Source organism: Balaenoptera musculus, chromosome 3 (genome assembly GCF_009873245.2).
Source record: "Balaenoptera musculus isolate JJ_BM4_2016_0621 chromosome 3, mBalMus1.pri.v3, whole genome shotgun sequence".
Lineage (NCBI taxonomy): Eukaryota > Metazoa > Chordata > Mammalia > Artiodactyla > Balaenopteridae > Balaenoptera > Balaenoptera musculus.
The window spans coordinates 22,155,524-22,174,883 of NC_045787.1; the positions used below are offsets into that span (position 1 = coordinate 22,155,524).

Sequence of the window (19,360 nt, forward strand, 5' to 3'; positions counted from 1 at the left end):
TATGGAATATCTCCATGAGATTGCACAGCACCACTTAGAGCAGTTCCTTGAAGGAAGAAAGGAAAGACATTTCTGTTAGTTGCTTTCCGCCTCCTGTCTCTTGTAATCAAAATCTTTGTGGGGCATTAATTCACCTAAACTGGGCCACTAGGAAGGCAGGAATTTGCAGTTGGACGTGAGTCCAGCTCAGGTGGACTGGGTCCTGGAGCTGCTGGAGCTCATGCCTTGGAGGGCACACAGGTGGTCATGTCTAATAGCCATCCCTGGCCCTTTGGCACCCTGGGACAACTTACGGTGTTCAGAGATGAGAGGCAGTCACCGGAGCCAGGATTTTCAAATCATTGCCTTCACTCTGGAAGTGAGGGAAATGGATGAGACCCAAGTAACTATGAGTGGTATATTGACTCGGTCTGTAACAGTTTACCCTTCATGCCAGTTAAATAGCATACACTCTTATGATATACAAATCTGTTATTTGTAAAAGAGGCCCTGAATTCTATCTCAAGAAAGAAGGAGCAAGTACAATCCCTCAGAGTAGAGGTCAATGTCAATATCCTTCAATATATTCCTTGATGTTACAGGGGATCCTAGAATCAAAGTTGATATTTATCTTATACTTCCTTTACCATTCATTCTAGATTTCACTCACCTTTGGACAACATTTTTATTCTCACTCATTTGCCTGATGGAGTGATGAGAATTTCATCTCTTGAGGCATAAGACTGTTGATAAGAATTTTCCTACTTCTACCACTCAGTTTTCAAACCTTTAACTTTCACCAGACCCTGTTAAGTCTCTTGCTCTGTAGTTCACTAGGACCTAGACCATTTTGATATTCCTGAAAACAACATGCTGATTCACTATATTAGTGATATATTCATTAGACCAGGGAAGCAGTAAGTAGCATGTAGTCTTATCTACTAAGACACAGGCAAACCAGAGGGTGAGAGATAAAGTTTCAAAGATTCATCGATCTGCAGTTATTTGTGATGTTTATGTGAGTCTAGTGCTCTGTGACATTAGAGGAAATTCTCCAAATTTATAATACTTGTTATACTTTGAACTTCCAGCCTATAAAAAATGAGGCGTGGTTTTTAGTGGACCACTTGAATTTTAGAGGGATTGTGGTTACTGTTCTGGTGTTTTTATGTGGTATTTTAGAAGGTTACTTGATTTGAGTGAAGCATAGAGAGGGTGCTACATGATATTGCAGCCTACCACTTAGGTATATAATCCAGCAGATCTGATGGTAATAAATATATCTGAGGTACGTAAGGATGCTAGGCGGAGTTTTAAAGGATTCCCTACAACCAGAAGTTGTATAGATAGAGGTGGAAAAGACGAAGGCCTGGTTGAAAGTTTGGCATGGTCTAGCGCCACTATGGAAAATTAACTACTATCTCATTGCAGTGCCCCCTCTGTCCCTGGGCTGACCAGGGTTTTGGTGATGGGAAATACTCCTAATAGGCAAAGATACAAGCAATACACTTAGTTATCCAATATGTCTGATGTGTGGAAATACTCTAAATTCTGTGCTGTAGAGAACTCTGCCATGGTAGAGAACTCTCATGGTAGAGAACTCTGCCATGAGGTCAATGGCCTGAAAAGAATAATGCAAGAAGCTTAGGGCTAAGGAGTTCTAGGGAAAATACATATGGATTATTTAGAACACTTTAGTAAGGGCTGGGTTGGAGACTACAGAAAGAGTAAATCATGATTATTCTCCCTACCATGGGAAAGAGGAAGCCATGGAGATGGATGGCTATTCTTACTGATTCAAGCAGCCAGCATCATAGTAGAGAAAGATAGAATCTTCCATTCTAAGCAATTCTGAATATTAAATTTGCTCTGGACATAGATTTTGGCTCTCCTGTTCTCAATTCACACTTTTTCCCCAGAACTAAGTAAAGTATACCACCTATACACTGAATACACCCAAATTCAGTATTTGGGATCATTGGAAAGGCGACCGTATTTTCATAGAAGATAGTGATGGAGCAGACAAAGATGTAGGAGGACTGTGAAATAAATGTACAAACTTGGAGGCCAGTCAAGAAATGTGAGTATTTTAAAAAGGAAAAAGAGTTCAAGTCTATTGAATGTTGTTGCTAGATCAAATAAAATTAGATATCGGATCTCAGCAAAGTGAAGTCATTTGAGTGTTAGGTGCAAAGCACACATAGAGGTTGGTCAAAAAGTGAGTAGTTATGCAGGTGAAGGCATCCTGAATCCACTAAGAATCTTTACAAACAATTTTCTATTTTCTAGTAATTTTTTTTTTTTTTACATTTTACACATTGACATCAAGCATAATTTTGCCATATCTTAAATGATGACTGCTAATCTACTTCTTTTTTGTTTTACTAAAACCATTTACCCTTTTACCTCCTTCACTCCTTACTTCACTGACTTTTGATCTAAAAAAATAAAAGTGAATATATCATGAGTCTTGACCCATTGCCATTTTCCTACTCTATTAATCTCTCTATTTTCTTATCCTGTCACTATAGATTCACTGACTAACCAAAAAAAAAAATGTAAGTAACTAATTAAGATAGTGTGTCTATCATTTTACCTATTATTATTTCTTTGTATCTTCATAGTAATCCTATAGGAATATCATTTTTTTTTACTCTTATTTTACAGATGAATAATCTAACACTCAAAGTCACAAAATACGGAAGTGGTAGAAGTGGGTTTCAAACCCATTCATTCTGATTCGATACTTGATTTTTGATCACAGCTCTCTATTAAACCCTCACCAATCATTTGAACTACCCTTCTGTTCAAATTCCTCATACCTTAAAGCTTCCCATGAATTAGCTATTGCAAGATGTCATCAATATAGAGTAACCTCTATGTCACTGCTATCCTCTTTCTCAGCTCTTGACCTTGCCTTGTACTTCACTAGAATTATTAGGGTCAGAAGACACAAGATAGGTATTTTCTTTGTCAATCACATTGTATTTTTTATTCAGAAACTCAACTACATGCTTCCTTTTCCTCAGTTCCAAAGGCTGGGTGCTCATTTCTTTTGCAAGGTTATATCAACTGTCTCTGCGTTGGATTCTATCTTCTTCCATCTGTTTCAGTACTGAAATATTGCCCTATATTTAGGACTTTCTCTCTTCTACATTTTTAGTTCTCTTATCAGTTGCTCTTTTCTCTGTATGTATAAAAATACTTAAGTATTTCCCATAGGGGTTAAAAAATAAATCAAAAACAACAACAAAAATATTCTCAAACCTGTGTATTCCCGTGACTATTTATTGAAATAAAGAAATATCTAAAGCTGCCTACTAAATGTAGTCATAATAATCAGCTGCCTAGTAAATGTAGTCATAATAATCAACGCCAAGATATATCCAAAGTGAAATTATTAGACCTTTTGAATAAAGAGTCTTAGCATACTCAGACAAAATAATAATAATAATAATTTATTGAACTACTATGTGTGTACCCAGTTTATTCCTTATCATTCCATTGTGTGACTGTAGCAAAATCTGTGTATTCATTCTATTATTGATGGACATTAGTGTTGTTTCCATTTTTTGGCTACATTATATGTAGTGTTGATACCAATAGTTTTGTTCAAGGTTTTAAGTAAATATGTATAGTAATTTCTATAAATAGGTTACTTATCTAACAGTGGAATTGTTGGGTAATATGGAATAATATTGTTCAGTTTTAGTACAATACTGACAGTTTTCCAAAATAGTTGGGTCAATGAACACTAGATGTTCAGTTGTTCCATAAAATTGCCAACACTTGATACTGTTTTTCTTTTCATTTTACCTATTCTGTTGAGTGTGAAAGATTTCTTAAATCCAGAAACCACTAAGCATAGAGGAAAAAAAATACAAGTTTACCTACATAAAATAAAGACGTTCTACTTATCAAGAGACACCTTTAAGAGTCTAAAAAGGCAAGCTTCAGCATGGGAAAATATATTTGCAATTCATATATTTGTAAGATACATATAAATATTTACTAAGAAATTGAATAAATTTATTCAAATAAATTTCTATGAATAAATCATAGAAAAAAATGAACAAAACACTTGAACAGGCCTTTTACAAGCAAAGGTATCCAAATAACCAATACATATATGAAAAGGTGCTTACCTTCCCTAGATGTTGGGGAAAAGGCAAAATAACACTTTATACCAATCAGAATGGCTAATCTGGAAAATATTTTCTTTTGTTTCTATTAAGTTTCTGGAATGATACCAATTAGTCATATCTTTAACTTTTTGAGTTTGTATTTCCTTGACTCTATGAATAATGTAAATTTAAAACCCAAATCCTACAAAATAGCAGAATTACAGTATATGATTTTTCACGAGAGCTTGCCTTGCAGTCTCCATCTAGCATTCAGGCCATTTTAGAAGATTTCTGTCATGCAAACAAATGCACTTTTTATTTCCTGCTGATTTTTCCATAAAGATATAACCCTTTCAAAGTCCCAGTTTCATCCAAAATATCGATTCCAGCTGACCGTCTTGTGTCAGCACAAAATATTTTCTCCTATTCCCACTAAAGCTATTCAACCTTGGGATCTGGGAAAAATATACCATCATAGGCCTTCAGGGAAGCCTTGGCTTCAGGGACAGTTTACTTGTCTGACTTTCCACTTATTTTCACTGTCAGCTTCCTACCTCCTGGTTTGGAACTAAAAATGTTAGCAGTTGGATTTGAGTCTGAGCTGAACGTGTCTGCATATCATCCAGACAGAAAACATGTCTGAAGATCAAATTGCTCCATGAGAATATGTAAAATGAGGAGAGACTATAAGCTAGGAAAAAAAAAAAATCTACTGGAATGTTCACATTTAAGAGGCAAATGGAGAGAAATTATCAAAGGTGAATAAGAAAGAGTAGAAGAAATTAAAAGTAGGAAGTTTTCTCAAGATGTTTGTTAATGAAGAAAAGGAGAGAAATAATGTGATAATTCATGTGAGGTTTGCTAATAAGCAGGATTTTGGTTAATTTGATGAGACAAACATGAACAACTGCTGATGAGGAGGATTCTTTTTGAAGGAGAGATGGTCTCTGAAACATGGAGGAATAAATATTGCAAGATTGAGTCATTGTAAAATGTCTCTCTTTAAGGAATGATGCTGGATCTATATGATTGATATCTGACTGATATTTTACAACATTTCCATGTATGACACAGTACAGATCATTGACCAAATAAGTTGTTCCAACTTTCAACAGAAATTTTTCTTAGTCCTACCAGTTCATAGAGATCATATTACTCATCTCTACTCCACTGAAGAAAGCCATTGCCAATACTTGCATATCTACAGGATTATTTGACCATATGCCTCTCTTATAACCCTAAGCTTGCTCTCCTCCAAAAAAATGGCAAGATTATTTCTCCAATTAATTAATTGATAAATTTGTCAGCTTCTCTCTTTTTCTTCTCCTTTTGTTCTCTTCAATTCCCAAAACTGTGCCATCTGCTATGCACAAAAATTTTGCTAATATTAGCTATCTACTACTGGCAGCTACTTTTGCATAGCTACTCTCCAAAAATTTCATGCTTAAGCCATGCCAATGACACATTTATATACTTTTTTATTTGCTTTGCAAGTGTATTCAATATGTCCTTATTGTTAAATAAAGTGGACATTTTACAACCCTCATTTTCTTTGGACTCTGAAATTTTTTCATATCTATTGCATAACATTTTCATAGTTATATATGTACTTCCAATGCTGCCCATATTACTCAGTTTTGTGTTCTGGATTCTCCTCCCCTAACCGTATTCTAATGCTGAGGTTGCTCATTTAATCTTGAGACATCTCTTCTTCTTAAGAGAGTCATACATTCCCAGATGTTTAAATGGTGATGATAGTGATGGCAATAATAGCTAACATTTGTGAATATGTATAAAACTCTAGATGTATGACAAGTGTCTTGCATATAATATCTCATTGAATTTCCACAATAATCCTCTAAGGTCAATGTCAAGATGTGCCATTGCAATCCCGCTTTTGCAGGTGAAGAAACTGAGGTATAATCCTTTGATTAGGAAAATTGTTTGTAAATGGTCAAGCTTTTAAACCCAATCTATCCAGTACCTCTGCTTGTCTATACGCCTATTGTACTCACATACTTTCTTTATAGCCCAGAAATCTTATTTTTTCTACTTGAAAATATCTTGCAGACAATTGGACAGCTCCACTCAAATTTTACTTGTCCCAAACTTAACTTGTGATATTATTCCATCAAAATCTCTCCTATTCCTGAATCTCTTTCTTAGTAAATGGATTGACATTCCATTAATAAAGTTATCAGGCAAGACGCCTTTGCCCACCTGTCACAAAGCACCAAAAATTCTTTATTCTCCCTCCTACATTATTTATTTTCCCCATTTCTACTGCCACCTCTTTCCAGCTGCCACTATCTTTCTGTTAACTGCTGAAATGACCCTTAACCTGTTGATCTGAATTCCTTTTTTTTTTTCTTGCTTTCCAATCCAGTATTCACATTGCAAAGGAAACAGTTTACAGAAACACAAACATCCTACTGTTATCACATGTAAGGTATTTCCACAGTTTCTCTTTTCTACTTAATAAAACCACAAACAAAGAATAATTCCAGGTCTTTTATTTTTCTTGATATGATCCTTTCCTACTCTTTTAAGCTCATTCCATAGCAGTCTCTTCCTCTCTTTATATTCAGGTTGAACTTTCTTTTTCAGGAGGCCTGGGCTCTAGAAAGTTTTTCATCTGTTAAGAAAGTCTTCTTTGCTTGCTTCCGAATGCACCTTACCCTGTGTTGTGTTATACCTCCCTGTGGTATATTTTCTTGGCATATTTTGACTTTGCTTAGAAGAGAGTAGGAAATTTGCCACGTGTTCAAGACACAACTTGTTTCAGCCCAATCCTAGAAAATGTGCAATTTCCATGCGTATGTAAAGTAGGGAGGAAATACATGGCTAGCCTAAGGTAAATTGGACAAAACAATTCCAAAGTAAACTGGCAGAAAGAGGACCAGACACTGATCTCCCCAGTTCTTTGTAGGGGGAGTGTATTTTTCTCTTGACCATATGTTTTCATAGATGTTAACGATGTGCTTTCCCTTGGTCTTCTCTTCATCTTCCACCCCCTCTGTCTTCTCTTTCTTCTCCATTTCTTCTTATTTTCCATTTGAGCTAATTTCTTTTAAAAATTCATGACATTTCTCTTCAATATATGTAGAGGAAATCTGAAATTCATTGAGAAAGGATTTAGGGACATTGAAATAGCTCCCACCACTCACATTGGAGGTCTAAATACAAAGAACTTATCTGATAGCAATGGATTTTTAATGTTTTGTATGAAAATTAAAAACTTGATTCTCCCCATGTCCTTTTCCCTTTATCTGTCTTCAATTTCTACAGAAGAGTGAATCTATGAAGATTTCTCTTTAGTCTCTGATATTAGTTTCATTTCACTCACATTCATGTTTTGCTATGCTCATCACTTTACAAGTTATTGTTATTAATTAAATTTTATTTCATGTAAAATAATATACAATGTTATTTTTATTTCTTTTACTTTAACTTTCCCACCTCCTCTTGCTGTACACTGTAAGATACTCTCGCATTCTACCCATTATGCCAACAATATATTCTTCCAAAGTCTTAATGGAAAAATGTATCATTAAAATACTTTATTACCGTTATGCAAAAAATGTTGTAAGACCTTATGCAACAAGCCACTATACATAGTCTTCATACTGAATTAAGCTGCATTTGGCAGGAAAAAATAAAAGGAAAAGAATTTCCTTAAGATAGCGAGAGATGTTGTCATTCCCTTCAGACCTGCTCTACAGTTATCAGTGGGGAAGGATTTTACTCTCCAGCATGGACTTTGACACTCTTTCTACACCGGCTTTTCAGTTGAGAGATAGTACTAGATGTTTGGGGAAGTAAGTTTACTGATGGGAGATACATTTATATGCAAACCTATGCCTCCCCCCAACCCCGCCTCATTACATTAAAGAAAATCTCACTAAAAGGGGCTTTTTGGCAAAGAGTAAGCAAAATTCTGGTTTTTGATCATTAAACTTGATATATTGATCAATATTTGAAAAGACAGCTTAAATGATTCAAAATTTGCATATGTTTATACAGGATACCTACCCTTACCTCACCTTTGGCACTCAAAGTGACAGTTAAGGAGATTAGCAAAGAATAAGTGCTTGGAATGCAGTTAAAAGCAACATAAATGGATCCTTTCCTATAACAGTTTTAATGGTTACTTAACCTACATATGACTCCATTTCTCCTACAGAAAAATAGGGATAATATTTATCATTCATAAAACTTTTTAGTATGTTACCCCATTAATCTCCTATTGCTTTGTATAACTCTGAGAGAGAAAACTCTAGACAAAATACAGAGGCTATAATGCTGGCACTCAATTTTAGATACAAAAACTGATATACCCAAAGGCTTCAGCTATTGCAATTTAAAGCTGTTACAGGAGTTGCAATCTTTCACAACAAGCTGAAACTAAATAACCTGGGCTTTTGCCTCACTAGGTTACTTAAAAATATAATACATTAGTATATAAGGACACACCAAAGCAATCAATATTTTATGAAATTGCTGGACTGTAGAATGGATTTTGAACAGTATTAGTGTTAAATGCATTAACTTTAATGAGGAACTTAGAAATGGTCTCTTAATAACCTTATTGGGATATGACTACTTTTAAATGGCTTTTACTTTGTCCTTGGAATTCATATGATGCATGTGACAGAGGCTTGTTTAGTGTTAACAGAGGATTAGATGAAGGAAATTAATTAAAGCTTCCTAGCAACGTTTTCCCCTTGAGCTATTCAGTACGCTAAAGTGGTGTGACAGGGTACCATCCTTTCTCTAAATCTACTCATTAAATAACTCAATTGGGTTTAAACACACATCCTTTTTTAAAAAAATTAGACCATAATTTTTCTCCTTGTCTTTCTAACCTGACCCCTTCGAGCCGCTGCCACCTCTGTGATTTGTAATTACCTTTTAGCTTCTAATAATAGGATGGCCACAAAGTGTGTCCATGTGTTTCAGAGTCTACCAATTCACTTCTTGAGACCTGTCTTCAATTGAGATGACAAATTTAAATAGGTTAGGGACATTTGTTTAACTAATCCCCTGGACAAATAAGTATCTAGAATGATTTCCTATATTAGAAGAAATACAAGTCTATAAATCTTTTTAAACACTGTTCATGCCACACTTGAATACTTGTAATAATAATCATTTTTCAATTTTATATTTTAGAAATAAATAGATCTATTTTGGCTTTAAATTTTCACAAATGGTGATTTTCTCTGTTTTTAAGACATTGTTATAAATGTATTAATTCTTAGCTATTAAAAACAATTACTTATAATAAAAAATAAAAATAATATTTACCAGCATTTATTTTTTGTGGATTTTTTGATGATAGCCATTTTGACTGGTGTGAGGTAATATCTCATTGTATCGATAGTTTTGATCTGCATTTCTCTAATAATTAGCAATGTTGAATATCTTTTCATGTGCCTCTTGGCCATCTATATATCTTCTTTGGAGAAATATCTATTTAGGTCTTCTGCCCATTTTTTGATTGGGTTGTTTGTTTTGATGATATTAAGCCACATGAGCTGTTTGTAAATTTTTCAGACTAATCCCTTGTGGGTCACATCATTTGCAAATATTTTCTCCCATTCTGTGGGTTGTCTTTTCATTTTGTTTATGGTTTCCTTTGCTGTGCAAAAACTTTTGAATTTAATTAGGTCCCATTTCTTTATTTTTGTTTTTATTTCCATTACTCTGGGAGACAGATCAAAAAAGATATAGCTGCAATTTTTGTCAGGGAGTGTTCTGCCTATGTTTTCCTTTAAGAGTTTTATAGTTTCTGGTCTCACATTTAGGTCTTTAATCATTTTGACCTTATTTTTGTGTATGGTATTAAAGAATGTTCTAATTTCATTTTTTTACATGTAGCTGTCCAGTTTTCCCAGCACTATTTATTGAAGACACTGTCTTTCCCCCATTGTATAGTCTTGCCTCCTTTGTTGTAGATTAATTGACCATAGGTGTGTGGGTTTATTTCTGGGCTTTCTATCCAATTCCATTGACCTATATTTATATTTTTGTGCCAGTACCATACTGTTTTGATGCCTATAGATTTGTAGTATAATCTGAAGTCAGGGAGCCTGATTCCTCCAGCACCGTTTTTCTTTCTCTAGATTGCTTTGGCTATTCAGGGTCTTTTGTGTCTCCATACAAATTTTAAAATCCACAAACAATAAATGCTGGAGAGGGTGTGGAGAGAAGGGAACCCTCCTACACTGTTGGTGGGAATGTGAATTGGTACAGCCACTATGGAAAACAGTATGAAGTTTCCTTAAAAAACTAAAAATAGAGCTACCATATGATCCTGCAATCTCACTCCTGGGCATATATCCAGAGAAGAACATGGTCTGAAAGGGTACATGCACCCTAATGTTCATTGCAGCACTGTTTGCAATATCCAAGACATGGAAACAACCTAAATGTCCATCGACAGAGGAATGGATAAAGAAGATGTGGTACATATATGCAATGGAATATTACTCAGCCATTAAAAAGAATGAAATCATGCCATTTGCAACAACATGGATGGACCTAGAGATTGTCATACTGAGTGAAGTAAGTCAGACAGAGAAAGAGAAATATTGTGTGATATACCTTATATGCAAAATCTAAAAACAAATAAGACAAATGAACTTATTTACAAAATAGAAACAGACTCACAGACTTAGGGAATGAACTTATGGTTACCAGGGGGTAAGGGTGGGGGGAGGAATGGTTAGGGAGTGTGGGATTGACATGTACACACTGCTGTATTTAAAATGGATAACCAACAAGGACCTACTGTATAGCACAGGGAAATCTGCTCAATATTATGTAACAACCTAAAAGGGAAAAGAATTTGAAAAATAATAGATACATGTATATGTATAACTGAACCACTTTGCTGTACACTTGAAACTAACACAACATTGTTAATCAACTATACTCCAGTGAATTCCCTCACGGTCCAGTGGTTAGGGCTCTGCACTTTCACTGACAAGGGCCTGGGTTCGATCCCTGGTCAGGGAACTAAAATCCCACAAGCCGTGTAGTGTGGCAAAAAAAACAAAACAAAACAAAAAAACTATACTCCAATATAAAATAAAAAGTTAAAATAAATAATATTCACAAAGGAAAACTTTGTCTTCTTGGAAAAAAGAGAACATTTGACTATAACAATGACATATGAAAAGTAAACTAGAATATAATACATCTTTTGAGTTGTATTAAATTTGATGTTTTCAGGTAAACAAGTACAAAATCCAGAGTTCCTTATTTTCTAATCTCAGTCAAATGAAAAGCTCAAGCTTTAAAATGTTATGATACCTTCTCTTTTGATGTCAGGGATGAAGATATAAAGATATCCCTCTAAAATTAGGGTTAGACTGTGCAGTCTTTCTTCTTTTTTTCATCAAGATATTATTCTTCTACACACAATTTCGATGAGGAAAACCAACCTGGATAAAGGAACATGACTTCTGTTTAAAATAATTATTTAGGAAATCAGAAATAGATGGTCAGTAGCATGGTTGAATTAATAACACTCTCTGTTCAAAATAGAAATAAAACGTGTTCACACAGACAAATATAACTGTATTTTAAAATATCAATATCATAATTAAACATGTACTCTGTGTGCACACAGGCATATGTGCACTTTCATACACACACGCGCACAAGGACTGTTTATCCAAATTGTTAATATACTTTGCTGATTGCATTGTGGTAATAACTATGAGAAAGTCAGTGTTATTATTCCTCATTAAATTGGACTATATCATCTGAAAGTAAAAAAATAAAGCTGATCACATTGACAAATTTTACCTAATTTAAAACACTGATACACCAATATAAAAAGCCACTGTTTATATGGTTAGCCCATTTGTTAATCCATTATTTTAATCATTATAAGATTGACAGTTTCATTCTTCTGCAAGCCAGACACATTCGATTTTTGAATCAACCCTTCTAATAAATCAGATGTCTAAGATTAAACATTTAAAATAAGTTACAATGCAAATTTGACCAAGTGAAATGCATTTGGTGTGTTTCAGGATCATAACAATTAAGAGATGATAGCTATTGTTCTAAAATAAAATTCCATGAATGTAATATTTAATGAGATTCAGAAATATTATAACACATTCACATAAAATTTTACTCCATCATTAGTGAGAAGCATAGTAGTTCAACTGTCTTAAAGCATGTGCATAACATTTTATTTTGGAAAGGATCAGAAACATTTAAATTCTCACGTGAATCTAAATTCTCTATTCTCGTTGTGCATAGTAATGAAAGTTGTATTTTACCTAACTAAAAATGTGAACTGCAAAATTGCAAGATTTCCTGTAGGAAAATATAATACCAGTTTCTTTGTGGAGTTTTTGGTACATTGGTAAAGAGTATAATTACAATTGCAAACAATTTTTTTGCTTGGGCATTAAAAAAAAAAAAGTTTACCTAAATAACAAATAATAGGAGTTTTGTCTTAATTAAATCACCTAGAAGTTCTGTCCTTGTAGTGTTTTTTAAATAGAATGAATCTCAAAATAATTCCAATGAATAAAGATAATGTCTTATGACATTCAAGTGCACCATTTATAGTAAAATTCAGGTAATATGTTGGCAGCTGGTAGGAAGCTCCAAACACAGAAGTATTTCCACAGTGTTTGTTTAGATTTAGGTGGATTTCCAACAGTTACTGTGATTTTAATTCATCAGTCCTCTACAGTGGGATTTCTGAATATGTAATCTGTACAGCACTTTCATCAGAATCAGCAGGAGTGCTTATTTCAAATGTGAATTCCTAGGTCCCACCAGAGACCAAATGAATCAAAATCTATGGGGCAGAGCATGCATTTGCATTTTAATGATTTGTCCAAGTGATCCTTATGCACATTAAGTTTGAGAACGCATGTGCACCCTTAAATCCAAGTAAAGAATATATGAAATACATATCAAGTAGTTCACAGAATTGTTAGTCACAAATAAGACCAGGTGAGCAAATGCTGTAAAATAAAAGTTTATATAATCTGACAATTAAAACCTATTTCACAAACTTTAAGTACAAATGAGGAAGGTTAAAAGGCTCAGAGTGTGCCAAGGTCACAGACCTTCTCTTAGCCTTGGTGATTTTCAAGCTTGCCTGAAGAGTCCCCAGGAGGACTACAGATACACTATAGATAACAATGTCACAATACAATCTACTGAATGAGAATCTCTTGGGGCAGAGGCCTGGTAATCATTACGTTTAGCTATCTAGTCTGGCGACATTTATCATTAAGGAAGTTTGGAATATACTTCCTTGAGCATTCCCAGGCTGGCACTACAAAACACTCATAATAATCTGAATTGCTAGTGTGGCATTTTAGCCTTAGTTAGCCCAATCACTTTAATTTATGTCTCTAATATCTATTAACACCCTATATGCCATTACTTTTTACTTCAAAGGATTGACTTAATACCGACATCTTATTACTGTTTTTACCTAGGATTGTTTTTAATGAATAATCATTAATGTACTCAATATTTGTACAATCTAATCTGTGAGCTGTCTGATATAATTTTCCTACATGAATTTTCAAAAGTTTCTTTGCATATTACAAATGCATTAATAGCATTTGTATTGACAATAGTTAGAGGAAATTGTCATATCTTATAATTTGACGAGGTGTGATCATTAGGATTTTTTCTCTAAATATTCACTTCCATATATTTTTCTATATATTTTCTATAAATTCAATATCTTGAAATATGTGTATATATTATGGCATGAGGCAAACAAGCTTAGAAATGATTACTCTTATCAACACTCACATAAGTATAATGATTCAAGGCTTATAATTTAAAAAACATTTTAATGAATACAAGTGAAAACAGAAAAACCAAAATTAGTCATCTCTCAGTTAAGAAAACATTTATACAACTGTTTAAAAATAACTGTAAAATTCAGTTGTATACATTCATTACTATCCATGTAAAACCAAAAACTCAGTTCCTTAAAAGATTCTCCTTCAAGAATAGTCTGTAGTTTAGAGTAGCTTAAATGTCCAGCTACCTTGCCTGGTCTTTGCCAGTGTTTTCTGTGCTGGGAAGCAGAGAATGCAAAGGGCAGCCCCATATTCTGGTCCTGCAAGAGAAACAGAATGGTAAAATTCGGGAGATACAAGCTGCACTAATTTTGTCACAGAGACTAGAACAGCACTGATTTTTCCCCATTATTATTATTTTATATCAGTAGAATCTATTTAATATATTCAATAATTCTATTATTTCTAAGACCTTCCACAAAAGGGCATTACAATCCTTTTAGTTTATTGCAAACATATATATTTTTTAAAGCGGATTCACTTTATTTATTTATTTTTTGCCTGCGCTGCAGGATTTGTCAGAAGACAAACAGTAAGTTGTGAGTTCCATTTTGCCCAACTACTTTTTTCTTCACACCCTGGAGAATCTGGTGTCTGGAACTGTAGAGACATCATCATGTTACCACCCCTTCTCTTCTCAGGTTGAATCCACTGGGACAGAGCATTCATGTCCTTAAGAGGCAAGGCCTAGCAAATAGCCTCTCACAAATACACTGAACATCACAATGTCCTGTTTGATAAATTCTGTTGCTGCTTCAATTATATTGCTGATTCCAGGTGCTGCTTTATTTGCTCATTTCTGAATCATGTCTTCCTGCTTTCTTTATATCTTTTTTCAACTCTGTCCCAGTTGGTTTGCACATAGTTACTTTGACTGGTAAATCTGAAGAAGATGGCCAACAGCCTACTGTTGCTGTAAGTTTTCCAACTTTCTGGAACAAAAATCCTGCACAATGGCCAGTGCAATCTGGATGGCTACTGAGTATTGTTCTACCGGAGGTGCCAAACTATGGCCAAACGTAGATTCTACCAGCGGTGTCTTCTTGTATACGGAGTTAGGTCCAACATGAATCATCATCACTTTCATATTCAGGTGAGAGAAATCCCATCTAGACTGGCCTGGCCTTGGAATCCAGAACCAAGTGAAGAGGACTCAGCTGTCAAAGAGGGGCAAAGAGGGCAGGCCCTTTGGAAGAAAGGGTCATAGACACAGAAGTAAGCACTTCATGAAAACTAGGCAAATGGTATTTCTAGGTAAATCAGTCTTTCTGTGCTGGACTAATTAAAAGAACTTCACAGCTCTCTCTCCCCAGGCTTTCTCACCCTCTGGAACTGAGGGCTTTTACTGCTTCCCCCATTATTTTTCTAATTAAGTAATGAATAAAATGAATGGTATTTTATTTTATTATTATTTTTGACTGCGTGGCATGGCATACAGGATCTTTATACCCTGACCAGGGATTGAACCTGTGCTCCCTGAAGTGGAAGCATGGAGTCTTCACCACTGGACCCCCAAGGAAGTCCCTGAAGAGTATTTTATAGATAAGAAAACTTTAGCCTCAGCAGGATAAATTTGAGGACAGTTCCAATAGTTAGTTCCCCAGAGATGCATGTGAAGTGGTCCTTACAGTTTTCGCAAACTAGAATACCTGATAGTGTTTATCAGTGCAACAGGTCAGGTGCAGTGTAAAGGTATGGGAACTGAAAAAGTAATATTGACCCTAACTATGCATTCACGCACAGGCATTTACAGATTTTTACCCAGTCTTTGAATTAAAAGATAGATTTTCTGAGTCTGATCAATGTCAGCCTCTTGAGATGCACTAAAATGAAATTCAGAAAAAGTTGAATAACTTAAACTACTTTGGAGTTACAGACAACTGAAGTAGAAAGCCTCTTAAGCACTGTGAGAGCAGAAAAAAAGGGGCAAAAATCTACCTACTAGCTTGGGTTGTAGAACTCATGTTTTTAGGAGTTGGGAGAATAGAAACTTTGCAGCAGGTGTTTCATGTGACAGATCATTAGATCTGTTATCTGGGTCTGTATTAGATCTGTATAGTATCTATTGAAATACTACAGATGAGGAAAGATGTTAAGTGTATTTGTTTTGTATCAGCAACGGAGATTTTTCGCTGCCTCTGAAAGCTTGCTGTCAAGATTTAATTTAATATTTAATTAATTTCCTCTCTGCTGATCTGTGATTTCCCTTAATGCCATTTCCTTTTCTAGATAGATCACAGATTACTGTAAATTATTTGTGTTCAGTGAGGATGGGCATAACAGTAGTAATAATGAGAACAAGAATAGCGACTGGCCATTTATACATAAAACGAATTCTGTTAAAATCACCTATAAATATTGTACCAGCTTTATTAATTGGCTTAATAAGATCAATTGGCATAATAAGATCTAAGTTGTTTATTATAAATAAAATAAGTAAAGATTCACTAGCTAGCAATAGATATTAGTATTTTTCTTTTTTAAAAATCTCTTCTTTGCTAGCCCTAAATGCTTTATTTCTTAAGGGTCTGATATTGACTTCACTAGTGTTAGTGGAGTTACCAGCTTGTGGCTGAATCACTCTCACTCTAGTATTCAGACATGTTTTGACACATCTAAATTAGGGGGAGGAAGATTATTCCAGAATATGGAGGCTCTCTTTTGGCAGGAATTGGGGGATGGGGACTTATTCTGAATAAAGAGGAAGTGAAGTCTGGAAAGGTTACTTGGTCAACAGAGAGAAAAGATTAGCCTGAAAATAGAAACTGTCATTCCCAATATTCTCAAGCTCAGACTGCACAAACATATGAATACTTGGCACTAAGTAAATGGTTATAAAAAAACACATCTAATTCCCAGTCTGTAATCTACCAGTGACATTTAAAAATAAGATACCACCACTGGTGACAATGTAAGTGTTATTTGCGAGAAGGGCTGCTAGTATAGCTTATGATAGCATCTTAATAAACAAAATATTAGTTTTGTGTTGTAATGAGGTTTAAAACTTAGATTGAGAATCAAGCTTCTCTGCATATATGTATGTATAAGGAGAATCTATTTTTCCTTAAAACACCTGCATTATATCACTTTAGAGGTAAAGGATGGTTTTCTCCCTTCTTAAATCTCCTCTTGATAAATATATTTTCATTGGAAGATGTTTTAAGTGGTCCCTCTTCTAAGTGGAAAGATTCCAGGTACCATAACAGGGAATCTTCAAGAATATAAGGAAAATATTTTAGTAAGAATCATTTCTTACATGAGATGATATCAAGTCACTAGTTAATTTCTAGAAAGAATAAATGTCATGGGCATAGAAAAACAGGAACTGATGAATAAGAAAGGCAATCTTCATCAAGGTTTGTTTCTTGGAATATGTATAGCTAGAGCCTGTATGACACTTTCCATTTTATTTTAATTGTTAATACAATTTTTCTATATTTTAAAAATTGATATTGTTCCTATTAAAAACATTTATTTGAAATGTCTTACATAGCATTCTGACACATCCTGAAATAGTGTAGTTTTTCTTTAGCTGCTGTACTACTCTCTACCCAGCCTCAATAAAACACACAAAACACCTTATTACATCCTTAATACTTTAAAATTTTTTTAAAACTCTAAAATTACAACTCAAATAATTATTTAACCAATAAAAATAACATTATTTTATGAGACTCATTTTAGGGAGTATTAGTTATTACCTTGTAATTCTACATTTTTTCTCATTCTTTCCTTCCATTTTATTTCCGCTCCTCTTTTAGCATACCTTCATAAGTCTGTCATCATTTTGCTCACGAGAAATAAAGGTGGCATTTTTAAATATCAAGTAATACATGTTATAGCTTTGCTAAACATTTCATCACCAGTTTGTTGCAAGAGATTTATAAATCAGATTTTCATTAAAAAAGAGAAAGAATCAACACCATATGTTGTGCTAAATCCTATGCAGCTGCTGCTACAGCAGCTTAATAATGTGTGAACTAGAAGGCATTCAGTACTCTGTGTGATATACAGGACTGTAACTTCTTTCAAATGTTGTGATTTTTTTTTTTAAGATTAAGATTAAAATCTAAGAAAACATGGTAAAATGGAATAACTTAGAAGTGTTAACATTTATTTTATAGAAAAGAGAGTTCTCTTTAAATCAGTAGCTAAATGGGTATCTATAACTGAAATTAAAATACCCAAGTACTCTTGAAATTGAAATAGAAAAGCAGGCTCAAACAGGAATGTTGTATATTAATGCAGCTCCTCTCGTAATCTTAACTTCATTGCAATGTACTTTTGCCTAAATATCAATCTAGTTGGCATTTTTATTACAATTCTGCAAATGGAAAGAGAGCAAATGAACCATTTACTGCCTTTATTTTCTAAGTATAATCATGTTTCTGTTTTCCATTCAATGACAGTCAACTTTTTTTCCCTTCCAACATAAAACATTCTTGAGTGTTAATGATCAGTTATGGTAAGAGGTTGCTATTGTACCCCATGCTCATTTATATTACAATGTACAGAATGTCAGAATCAGTTATTTATAAACTTTAGTTGAGAGGTCAGGAAATAATACCCTAATGTAAAACAGTGCATATTTAAAATAATATTTATGGGCCAACCACATATGAGATATAAACATTACCCTACATATACATCTTAAGTTTATTAGATTTGAAGTAACAACACTGAAGGAGAAAAATCATTTTTAAAAGCACCATAAAACAAGACAGTAATTTTCTTCTTAAGTGTGCTTTTTTTAGATTTGTTTTCTATTGAGGTAATGTCAGTTTATGACATTATATAAGTTCCATGTGTACAACATGATATTATCTACTTCTGCATACTTTTCAACGTGCTCACCACCAAAAGTGTAGTTTCTGTCCATCACCATACAGCTGATCCCATTCAATGTGCATCTTCACATGGAAATTACATGCTTCTCTTTCATTGAAAAGAAACACCTTATGATAATGATGATTAATTTTCCTATGTTAATATAAATTTGCATTATTTCTGCATGTATCATGATAGAAACTGAATGAGTTCATGAATTAGTGTGAAAAAATGTTTCTTTGCTATAGGAATAAGACGGGTGGCTATTTTCCATCTAGTATAAGGACATTATAAGAACAATCTATAGACCAATATTCTTAATGAATATAGACAAAGAATGTTCAAAAAATACTCGGAAAAAATGAATCCAACAATATATAAAAATAATTATATACAGCTAAATGGGCTTCATCCAAAGAATGCATTGGCAATTTTATACGTAAAAACTATCAATATAATATACTCTATTAATAGATTAAATGACACACAGCATATAATCATCTCTGATACTGATATAGTAGGATATTCACAGTATATTCACTATTTAATACCTACTAGGATGACTAAAGT

General features: G+C 34.0%; 1 pseudogene; it reads right to left on the reverse strand.

The window, feature by feature from the left end:
• Positions 1-14,636: 14,636 nt before the first annotated feature.
• LOC118892029 lies at positions 14,637-15,072 on the reverse strand (annotated as a pseudogene).
• Positions 15,073-19,360: the final 4,288 nt, after the last annotated feature.